General features: G+C 39.5%; 1 non-coding gene across 1 annotated transcript; it reads right to left on the reverse strand.

The window, feature by feature from the left end:
• Positions 1-73, reverse strand: Trnac-gca. The gene has a single exon. It is a non-coding gene; the product is annotated as a tRNA-Cys (tRNA).
• Between the last annotated feature and the right edge of the window lie 10,581 nt (positions 74-10,654).

Here is a 10,654-nt window from a genome sequence, read left to right on the forward strand (position 1 = left end):
AGGGGGCACCTGGATTTGAACCAGGGACCTCTTGATCTGCAGTCAAATACTCTACCCCTGAGCTATACCACCCTACACAGTTCATTTTAAATAAAACACCGACCACCTGGGTCAGTCTTCTGGCTAGGACTTAAGAATATTTTCATTTTGTTAATTCATTATTTTTAATCTTTTTGCCCCAACATACTACTGTGGGGTCCGGAGAGATTCAAACTAGAGTACCTGCATTAGATACCCAGTCCCCACATAAAAAGCAGGGTACAGTTGTGTGAACTTATAATCACAGCCCTGGGAAAGCAGAGATAAAACAGATCCCTGGGGGTCTCTGGGCAGTCATCTTAGCCTAATTGGTGTGGCCCAGGCAAAGGAAAGGCCCTGTCTATGAAACCAAGGTTAATGGTTTCTGAGAAAAGACATGGGGGTTGGTCTCCAGCCTAGACACACACACACACACACACACACACACACACACACACACACACACACACACACAAACAATACTGTCAGAAAGTCTCTTAGAATGTTTTGTGTTCACCAGAAGTGTGTGTAGACATGATTGAAAATATTTTATTAGTGTATAGCTTGTAAACCCCGTAAGAATGTAAGAATGTAAGAATAGTCCTGCTAAGATTTCATGAAGAGAACAAAGATGCAAGCTTTTGATTTCACAGGGCCAGGACAGATACTTTAAATATACAAATATCTCAGGGTGGGCTGGAGGGCTGGAGAGACAGCTCAATGGTTAAGAGTACTTGTTGCTCTTGCAGAAGACCCAGGTTCAGACAAAACACACACATGGAGTGGGGAGGAGGAGAGAAGAGGAGAAAAGAGTATGTTGGAAAATCTGGGAGCAAATACACACACAGATCAGAAGTTGATACTGTTTTGTCAAGAGAGGAGAAATAGACCAGAAAGTAAAAAGTCCTTGAAAGCTTTTTTTTTTCTGAAACTTCCTTTGCTATTGTAATTCTTTTGGGGTTTGCAGTGGTGAGTGATGTTTGAAAACCGAGACAGAGAAAGGCAATCTGTGTCAAACCCCTAGTTCCCTCAGAGGAGACAGGACTTGGATGATGATGACAATAAAAAAGAATGAAAAACCAACGATAAAAGGGTTTGTAGATTGTTTTCTAGAGACTGAAAAACTCATTATTTCATTACATTTCTTACTAGTGAATGCTTTCATTGGTAAAAATATTATTTGGGCCTTTGAGGGTGCAAGGCAAAAGCAGAAACCTATTTCTTCTTTTTTTTCTATTGTGAGACATGAGGGAAAAACCAGATCAGAGGCTTTGTTGAGAGAGTGAAGCACAAACGATGACTGGTCAGTAAGTTGTTGACATTGGTAGAATTTGCCATGGATGTAAAGCACCTTTTGGAAGGAGGCATACAATGTGCCAATTGTGACAGCCCATGCTTTTCTTTGTACTTTTTAAAAGATTTATGTTCAAATTTAATTAAAAGGACCCACATGAATTCAACTTAGCACATGAATTTGGAGAGTAGCTATAAGGAGGTCCTTCAGGAAGTCAAAATGTAAATGTATTGAATACCTGCATACATGTGCACATGTGACTTCAAATGGAGCCGGGTGTGCATTCAATTTCAGAACTTCTGAGACAAATATCTTACTATGCTAAGAAGAACATATACAAACTGGGCCTGGTCTGGTAGTGTAGACTTGTAATCCTAGCAATTTCAGAGGCTGGATGAGGAGGATTCCAAGTCAGGGACCTTCCTGGATGACTTAGTAGGCCGTTCTGGATAACTTTAGTGAGTCCATGTCTCAAAATAAACAGTGAGCCAAGTGTGCTGGCATACATCTGCAGTGTCAGCATTCAAAAGATGGAGGCAGGAAGATCAAGGATCAGTGAGCTGGAAGGTGAGTCTGTTGTGGGTAGACTGGAGATGAGGGATATGGTCTTGGTGCAGCTTAAACCCCAAGAGAGAACGCAGTACCAGTAGACCCTATCTGAGTCATAGAGCCAATGTAAGTGTAACAAGAATTAATAAAAGACCCAGAGACTAATATTGGGGTTCAAGCTTCAAGCTGAATATCAGAAAAGCAAAGCAGCTAGCCACTGGCTTCTTACGTCTACCTTAGGCTGAATGGGCTGATCCTGTCTCCAGGAGCTCTCACCAAACCTCAGATTGTAACCTCCCCTCAGCGTGGCTGGAGAATGAATGCCTCATACTGACTACTTGCTCCTGTATTTTATACCCCTCTAGTGCTTGGATTAAAGGTGTGAGCTATAATTCTCTTTTAGACTAATCCAATCTTGTGTAGATCCTGGTGGTCTTGGACTCAAAGAGATTGTCTACCTTTTAATCCTGAGTCCTAGGATTAAAGGTGTGTATCACCTCCTAACTTCTGACTGCTGGTATTAATGGTGTGTGCCACACTACCTGATATCTATAGCTTGTGTCAGACTTTGATTTCTGAATCCTCAGGCAAGCTTTAATAAATCGTAAATAATATATCACTACATGTAAGTGTTATAGCTCTGAAGGCAAAGGTATCCCAGCAATCAAAAGTCAATGAATACCACAAAGTCACAGAACAGCAAACCTCACAAAAGAGATTTATTGGGAGGGAAAAACCCAGGAGGGTGGATGCCTCTGTTTGGACAAGAAGCAGAAGAGAACTGAGCAGAAAACAGAGCTTATATAGCGTTTCTTGGGGGTGGAGCTTCCTAGGATGGGGATTGATGGGGTTTCAGGTCCTGAGCTTTGGGTGAGCCCAGGGATTGGTGGGATTTCAAGCTCAGGGACTGGTGGGTTTTCAAGTCCAGAGCACGGTTGCCTGTGTCTGGAGGGGCTGGGTCCAGCTGTCATTGCAGTTAGAGTATTCTATGGGTGGAACCTGGCAGTTGGTTGTCCTCAAGGGAGAGAAGGGGAGTACCTTGAGGGGCTTACAATTACCAGCTACAAAGCCACTTTTAAGCCAGCCTGGGATAGATGAAATTTTTTTGTGAAAACAAAAAAGCAAACAGAACAGTGAAAAGAGTTCTGGTGATATATAGTTAAATGGTACAATGCTCGCCTGGTGGTCTCTAAATTAAATGATCTCCAGTGCTGCAGAAACAAAAGCCAAAACTTACACAAATCTATAACATCCAATGGAAAATGATAGGAACAGGAAATTTAACAAGCAGAAAATAACAAATGATGAAAAAGTATATGAAAAATCAATCCCAAAGCTTATCAGCAAAAGCCAAACAAAATAATGTTCCCCATTAAAATTTCAATGTGTCTGCTAATATAGAGGCTTAGTAAGGGAAAACGGGAGTAGGTATTGTTGTGTGTTGCTGGTGGTATATTAAATTGGAGATATTCTGAAGGTCCACTTAGCAGAAGTATTATAATTTGTGAAAATGTAGTTATACATCACATGTGAAAAAACTTTTAAAATAATGAGTCTGTTCTTCGTTCCTTCAACCATGTCCTGTGAGCACAGCAATAGGTTTGATAACGTTATCTTATCTCAGGCCTAGATTAATGAATGCCTAATTGCTCATTGGTTGCAATGATTGAGTTAGGACAGTGTCGGTAAAGTGAAGTGATCTCAAAACATTTGCTGTGAATGGTGAGTGGGACACAATTATCTCTTCTTCCCCCGAGGAAGGAACATACTTGGAAGCTATTGATTACTAGTTTAGAATCACTAGGAGATAACCTGCCTGTGAATGAAACCAGTATCAAGGGGACCACGTGTGATGCCTTGTCTCAAGCCAGCCTTGCTTCTATTCTTGTTACTTACATGAGCCATTGAAGTTCCTGTTTTGCTTAAATCAGTTTGGGTTATCTGTTCTTTCCAGTTGGAAACAGCTTTTGTTCCCCAGATAAGTTATCCTTGTGTAGCCCACACTGCCCTCAAATTCGTGATTCTGACTAATTGTAAGCATCTCGACAGCAACCTTTTACTAATATTAATGATCAGGGCCCGTGACTGATCCTCTGGAATGGCTCATTCAATATTACTTTTAACCTCTATATTTTAGAGGTGAAAGGGTTCAAATTACTACTTTTCAGTTTTTTTTGGCAACTTGGGTTCTAAGTGTGACTTTAGTTGGAACCAGAGCTAGCTTGGGTTTAACTTTGGATGTGAAGTAACTGGGCTAGAAGCAGGTTTTAAGTCTGTTCAGTAGGCATGTCATAGTGGGGATGGTGCAGTATGTGAATAGGCTGCTAGGTTGGTAGCTGCCATGTTTGGCAGGGGTAACAGCTATTTGGTGGCCTCTTTCTACGGTGTAGATTTGGGAGCATTCCTAAAGGACATATCTAATCCCCTTTTCTCTATCTCTACTGATGACTCCAGAAGCCAAATTCTTTTATGCTGAAATTAGCTAGAGATGACTCCATTCTTGAGGTAAACTGATCATAGAGGAGCCTCCAAGCCTTTAACGCTGTATTCAGGGTCATGAGACTCAGATTATGTTGCATAAATAAGACAGAAACTTGAAAGTGTGTTTATTTCTAGGTGTTTACAGTTACTTCTACCCCTACCACCTAAAACTAAGAGTGCTTTTTTTTCTAACCTGTCTAGACAAGTCCTAATGTAGTCTGGTAGCCTATGAATAGTTTTGTACAGTTTAATGTCATTATTCTCTTGCTGACATTTCCCTTCAGCTCCATCCCCAATAATAGGCTTGCTGATTGAGGTACATCCATTATTGTTACCAGCAAAGATAATTATGGAGGTCAGAGGAGTCAGTATGATGCCTCGGAAATTTGAACATTTCCAAGCATTGATCAGAATCACAAATTTCAGCTCTGTTTGACTAGAAAGATGATACCAAACAGTAATTTCCAGAAACCATCAATGCAGAAACCTCAGTAAATGAGTCACGCAGACCAATTTTTCCCTGCCAGAGATCTAGCATTTGATTATACTTTCAATTTAGCTTTTGCTTCTTGGTACTCCAGGCACAGGTCAGGACACGCAGTGGACAGTCAATAAATATAGCCTAAAGAAATGAATTTCGTACCAGCTGTGTATTGCAGGATGACGGCTATGCTCAGAAAACAAATGTATGAGCCAGACAGAGCCAAGCCCAGGATTCAGACAACATATCCAGGCTTTAAATGCATTTGCAAGAAAGAGGCTATGAGAAATGGGGAATTTTGATAAATAGTCCCAATAAAAGTTCATTATTCATCTAGCAAACATTTACCAAATGACAGCCACAAAGTGCTGATGCTGCAGAAATAAACAAGACATAATTCTTCTTACAAGTTTAGTTCAGTGTTGGCATACACGTAGTATACATTGAATTCTAATTTATTGTAATCAGTAATTGGAATTACAAAGTGCAGTGGGAAGGAAATGACAGATTCATTGCTTAAGCCAGGCATAATGGTTCATGTCTGCAATGCTAGCACTCAGGAGGCTGGAACAGGGAGATGGCCTGCAGTTTGAGGCCATTCTGGGCTGTATAAAGAGTTCCAGGCTACCCTGAGCTACAAAGTGAGATGCTTTTTCCACTATCCCTGCCCCTCAAAATAATTAATTGACTAGGCAAGCTTCATTTAAGCTCTGAATCTTTTGGTAGACCCACTTATAATATATCCTTATAAAAGTCAATTTGGGGAAAGAATCCTGCTAACTCAACTTACCAGAAGTCCCCAGATGTCCTGTCCTCAACAATTACCCAGAATCTCTTCTTACCTGTAATGCCTGTTAGTAATTTTTTTCACTTTGTGTGTGTGTGTGTGTGTGTGTGTGTGTGTGTGTGTGTGTGTGTGTGTCCACATATGCCTGTATGGAGGCCAGGGGACAACTTGTGGGAGTCAGTTCTCTCCTGCCATGTGGGTCCTGGGGATCAAATTCAGGTCATCAGGTTTGGCAGTAGCCACTTTTACCCACAAGCCTCACCAGCCCATCTTAGTAATTTTTCTATGCTCTGATCCTACATTATTCCTGAGCAATATTGTCCCACTTGTTCATGCTGTATTCACAATTGAACACAGTTGAATTTCTCTCAGTGCAAAATCTCAGTTGGTTGTCCAATACCTATAGGGATGGTTATGAATAAATTCTACATTAGTCTATCTTACAAGTATATTAAACTTTCTTTAACAACACTGATAATTCTACCTACAAGAACCATGTAAAGCAATAGAACATGTGGTGATACCTTGTTTATACAAATAAAGCTTGCCTGAAGATCAGAGGATGGAGTTAACCACTAGGTAACCATAGAGGTCTGGCGTGACCACTAGGTAACCATAGAGGTCTGGCGGTGTGTACAGATAGACAGGAAGTAAGATGGCTAGATACAGAGGGGAATATAGGCAGGAGGAAACAGGAACTTGTTTTTTTCAGTCTGAGAAGTTCGTAGAGGTAAGAGCTCTAGTGGCTGGCTGCTCTGCTTCTCTGCTCTTTCATCTTTCACCCCCAAATATATGACTCCTGGTTTTTATTATTAAAATCTATTAGAACTTGTATTACAAGAACGTATGAATTTGAGGTTAAAAAATTAGGTAATGTAATATCTGGTAATGGGATGCCATTCACCTAGGCAATATTGGATTACCTGCATAAATGTCTAAGGCATTAGAAAGATGAAAACCAAAATAATTTAAAACTGTTAATTTTTTCTTTGAGAATTTCATAAATGTATACAATGTGTTTATCGTATCCGACCTTCATTCCTCATTGAACTCTTCATAGACACCCCCTACAATGCCCCCTTCCAACTATATATTCTCTTTTCTTAATCAGTTGAGTCAAAATAGTGCTGCCCATATGCTTGTGGATGTAGGTGCATCCACTGAAACATAGGCAACCTAAAAGGGGTCAGACCACAGAATAAAAGAAACTTTCCCTCCACTAGCAGCTGTCAACTGCCAATAGCTCTTCAGCTGGAATATTGACTGGCTTAGTTTTATGCAAAATCTTGCACAAGCAGTCATATAAATACTTTAAAATATTTTTAGGAAGCTTGTAATAATATTAGGTTCCCATATGGCCTTCCAAACATCCTTAATGTTAGTTAGCCTTCCCCCTACTCACTCCAACCTCCCCATTATTCTAAAAGGTAAATCAACTTTATATGTAAAACATCAGAAAATCTAAGATTGGTTAGATTTTTTAAAACATTTAATTTGTAGCTTAGAATCATTTTGTCTTGAATTACATAGAGGGTATAATGTAGAGGATGTATTTTTTCTAAAGTACATATATTTTGATAACTAATATACATAAATAAGAATACATACAACATATGAACAACTAACAGTCGTTATAAAGTAAACATCATGCAATTACCCCTTTTTGTCCATCATCCTAGGAACAACCTCTTGGATGGCTAAATGTCCTGGTTTGCCTTGGTTTGTTACAAGCATAAAAAGTCTTAACACCTAGGAAATCTGTCTCAGTTTTCTGTGATGGGCACAGAAGACTGAGGAAGAGGAAACCAAACCCCACATGGTATCCCTAAACAGAGATTGAAAATTACATAGCTCTTTGTGTGAAAACAGATGTGATATGGATTATACACCTTATTTATTTGTCTGTTTATTTTTCTCCTGGCTGATGATCTTGACAACCAACAGTTTCTGGTTTACAAATTGTGAGGATTAGCAGTCTGTTTTTGACTTTGCCTATTGTATTAGTTCCATTCCTGTTGCTGTATTAAAACATCACGACCAAGGAAGCTTCTAGAAGGATGAGTTTATTTGGGCTTGCAGTCCCTGAGGGTTAGAGTCTACCATGATGGCATGGCACCAAGTGAGGAATGAAAACAAGAGCAGGAAACTGAGAGATCACATTTCAACCATGAGCAGAAATCAAAGAGAAGAAACTGGAAGTGGCTTGAGCCTTTTAGTCTCAAAGCCCGCCTCCAATGAAGTACTTCCCCCAGCAAGGCTGAACCACAAAAATCATCTCAAACAGTGCTACCAGCTAGGAATCAAGTGTTCAAATGCTGTGACTATGTGGGGCACTAAGCTACCACACATATGGATCAATTATGATTTGGATTGTTTTAGTGCTAACTTAACTTGAACATCATGAATATTTTGAACATGCAAGGGCTGTCATAGCAATGTCACAGACTGCGTGACAAACAAAAAACCCAAAAGCCCAGAAATTTCTTTCCTCACAGTTATGGAGGCTGGAAGTTCAAGATCAAGGAATTGGCAGGTTTGGTTTCTCCCGAGGCCTTTTTTCTTGGCTTGTAGATTGTTCCCTTCTTACTTTGTCCGCACATAATCTTCCCATTATGATTCTACACCTGTGGTAACCCTTTGGATGTCCAAATTTCTTTTTCTTATGAGAACAATTGAATGCACTGGGTTAGGGAACATCTGCACGACTTCATCCTAATTACTTCTTAACGGCCCTATGTCCAAATATAGTCACATTCTGAAATACTAAGAGTCAAAGTAACAATATATGAATAGTGAGAGGACACAATTTAGACCATAGCACCATGTTCTGTAAACATTCAGACAATAAAATGAAGACTATAACATAATCAAAATTACTGAAAAAAGGATAAACAATTGTGCAGGGTCCTCCCTGCAGGTAGAGTGGGGGGAAGGGCCGGTCCACTGGGTTGTTCCCTTGATGGCTCTATGAAATGGATTAAAATCTAAAACTGCATTTCCTGAGTTAGAGGTTATCACTAAGATGTCCTGTAGGGGGAAATATTGACAACATTTATGTTGGTCCCTTACACTGTACAGTGGATTCTGTCAGATCTAACTAGCAATCACTTTCCCCCATTTTATCAATGGATGTAGCATATTGCAGCAAGAAAAAATTTATTTCTGGCTATTAGGTAGATCTTTAGGAAGCAGAGTTTGACATTATCTTTTAAAATTTTTCTACAAAGATATTAATAAAACCACAGAAAACATGAAGTAATACAAAGTAGGCTCTCCTTATCTGTGCCCTCAGCAGACAGTACAAACATAAATTCTGGGTGGTTATATTCAGTCTATATGCTTCTTTATTATTGGGAATATGCACTATTTACTCATTTTGATAAAGTGCATTAGAATCTGTTAAATGCTACATGTCTGTGAGTGAGCGAATGTGTTTATGTGCATATGCACGCGCGCACACACAAACACACCCAAACACACAATGTATAACTCTGATAAAACAAATGTGTTTGCTTTACCTGTAAAATCAGAACTTTCAAAATGAAAGTTTGGGATAATTCTCTCAGCTTTTGAAAACATGTAGAAGCCCATAAGATTTTAAAATGTCTATCAATGTCACCAGTAAAGAAAAATGTGACTGTATTATCCAGTCATTAAACACAATTTTAATGTACTTTAAATAAGGAGAAGTATGTCTTTCTCTAACTTGGGGAGATACTGAGAATGAAATGAGTATAAAGGATTATAGTAAATCAGAAATTTATCAGCTGTTCCTAAAATGGAAGACCTTCAAAGAGGCCATGTGCAGCTGGAGAGAGCACGCCTGACTATTTCTGAACTGTTCCATATTATAAGCAAGTCACAACAAAAACATCACTTGGCAAAACATGACTCACTATTTGGGAAATAAGATTGCTTTAGAACTAAAGGTCAACCAGTAAAATCCAGCAACATCAGACAAGACTTTCTAAATTTCCATGGAGACAATGTGTTTGGAATCCAATGTCAGATTTACATGTTCAAATCTCCTCTTTTAAGCATCATTAAAAAAAAAGAGATTTAACTTGTGGTGATATCCGATTTTCTTTGTAGTATTTAAAAATCATTTAAAGATATTGATAATACATATAATAAATTTATAGATGTAATAGGCCTGATTGAAAACATCTGCTCTATCAAAACAATTCAGTAAACGCAAAGTGGCTGGATATCCTTAAGAACCTAAAAATCTGCTGTTGCTAGTAAGTCCTAGGAATTCAACATTTTTTGTTGTTAAGAAGTTTTCATAGTAGTGGAAGGTGCTATGCAGGGTGTTTTACCCAGCAGTGAACTTATTAGCTACAATAATAACTGGCCTGCCAAGATATGTCCACGGGTGCAATAGTGTCATAAATGTTATGGGGGAAGCCAATAGCTTTCTGATAGGATTTAAGGCTCATTTCACAATGACAGTTAATACAGACACTCGCAAGTGGACCAAGTGCAGAGAATACGCATCTAAGTGAGATACCCGTAGCATACCTCCTGCCCCAAAAGTTCAGGGAATATTGCAGAAGGGAGGCAGAAAGGTTGAAAAGTCCAAAATTGGGGAGGATTAGAATGAAACAGCATTTTCTGGACATGACAGAACTATTGAACTCGAACTCATAGCAACTGTAGCTGCCTTCACAAGATCAAACCAGACAGCATTCCAGTGTGGATCCAGAAGGAACACACAAGCCCTGGCCCTTGGCTGAGAAGTAACTGACATTTGCTGGCTACTAGAGGAGGGAGGGTCAGTTTTCTTAGGGTTGTGGATCCTTGTAAGTTGGTCATGCTCTAGTGGATGACTCACCCCTGTATGTGTGGGCATCACGAATTAGGTGCAGTGTGTTGTATGAAAAAGGAAATACATTTATTTATTGTTATTTATTTATTAATTTTTTGGTTTTTCGAGACAGGATTTTTCCGTGGCTTTGGAGCCTGTCCTGGAACTCACTCTGTAGACCAGGCTGGCCTCGAACTCACAGAGATCCGCCTGCCTCTGCCTCCTGAGTGCTGGGAT

The sequence above is a fragment of the Mesocricetus auratus genome, unplaced genomic scaffold (genome assembly GCF_017639785.1).
Source record: "Mesocricetus auratus isolate SY011 unplaced genomic scaffold, BCM_Maur_2.0 Super-Scaffold_100033, whole genome shotgun sequence".
Lineage (NCBI taxonomy): Eukaryota > Metazoa > Chordata > Mammalia > Rodentia > Cricetidae > Mesocricetus > Mesocricetus auratus.